The sequence below is a fragment of the Apis dorsata genome, unplaced genomic scaffold (genome assembly GCF_000469605.1).
Source record: "Apis dorsata unplaced genomic scaffold, Apis dorsata 1.3 scaffold_68, whole genome shotgun sequence".
Taxonomy (NCBI): Eukaryota; Metazoa; Arthropoda; class Insecta; order Hymenoptera; family Apidae; genus Apis; species Apis dorsata.
Genome location: NW_006263366.1, coordinates 776,596 through 777,953, shown reverse-complemented (window position 1 = coordinate 777,953; position 1,358 = coordinate 776,596). Strand labels below are relative to the sequence as shown.

Here is a 1,358-nt window from a genome sequence, read left to right as displayed (position 1 = left end):
ACCACACCCTCGTCATCGAGGGTCCAGCCAGAAGAAAATTTCGACGGACAACCGACGAGAAGGGACGTTCGAATTAATCTCGATCCCCTCGATCGGAGCGTCAGCGAGTTAAACTTTGTCACCCAGTTTCTGGAAATTCAGCAGTAGCCACGCCGCAGAGGCGAGGCCGATCGTTAACCGCTTCGAACCTCTCCCTTAATTACGTGCGTGTAGAAGTTGGCAATTGTAGGACCCCGTTTACAAGACCCGTGGATGAGGCCGGCCGGTAGTCATTAGCATAGCATCTCGATCCATCCGAACAGTCCAACTAATTACACCTGTCCTTCTCTCCGCCTATTGTTTCACCTATCGAAGAACGGAGGAAGACGCTCGTCGTGACACCGCCAACAGTTTCGAGACAATCGTGTATGATTTTCTCCTTCGATGCACGAGACTCCAATGCCGTGGCCATTATTATTAATCAACGAATTATCCTGTTGTAGAAAACATCGTCGTTTTCAACTTTGACTCCCATTTTTAAATTATAATAATATAAATAAAATTCGATCTCTTAGACCTTTTCTTCACCTATCGTTTCACCTATCGAAGAACGGAGGAAGACGCTCGTCGTGACACCGCCAACAGTTTCGAGACAGTCGTGTATGATTTTCTCCTTCGATGCACGAGACTCCAATGCCGTGGCCATTATTATTAATCAACGAATTATCCTGTTGTAGAAAACATCGTCGTTTTCAACTTCGACTCCCATTTTTAAATTATATAAATAATAATATAATATATAAATAAAAAATATAATATATAAATATAAAATAATAATATAAATAAAATTCGATCTCTTAGACCTTTTCTCCGCCTATCGTTTCACTTATCGAAGAACGGAAGAAAACGCTCGTCGTGACACCGCCAACAGTTTCGAGACAATCGTGTATGATTTTCTCCTTCGATGCACGAGACTCCAATGCCGTGGCCATTATCGTTAATCAACGAATTATCCTGTTGTAGAGAACATCGTCATTTTCAACTTCGACTCCCATTTTTAAATTATAATAATATAAATAAAATTCGACCCCTTAGACTTTCCAATCTCGCTTTTTTCAAAGCCGATCACCGAGCCGGATTTATGCTGCTCGGCCATTAAATTTGCAGCGATTCTCGGCGCTCGCGTCAAGAAAACCTGTTGGAGGGGGAGAGAAGGGGAAGAAAAAGCAAAGTGCAGCGTATTTGCTTACGTGGCCGGGGGTGGAGGGAGGGGAGGATCGAAAGTAGAAGGCTGGTTACCAAGGCAACCATGGGAACCGAATCTAATAGGAAACTCATTATGGCCGTGTCTTCCGTTTCGCCAAACTAAATTCTTGACT

General features: G+C 43.3%; 1 protein-coding gene across 2 annotated transcripts in view; it reads left to right on the top strand.

Annotated features, from left to right (window-relative positions):
* The window catches only part of LOC102675213 (neuroligin-1), a 254,115-nt gene that overhangs the window by 210,940 nt on the left and 41,817 nt on the right, over window positions 1-1,358 (top strand). The gene's annotated exons all lie outside the window — the stretch shown is intronic.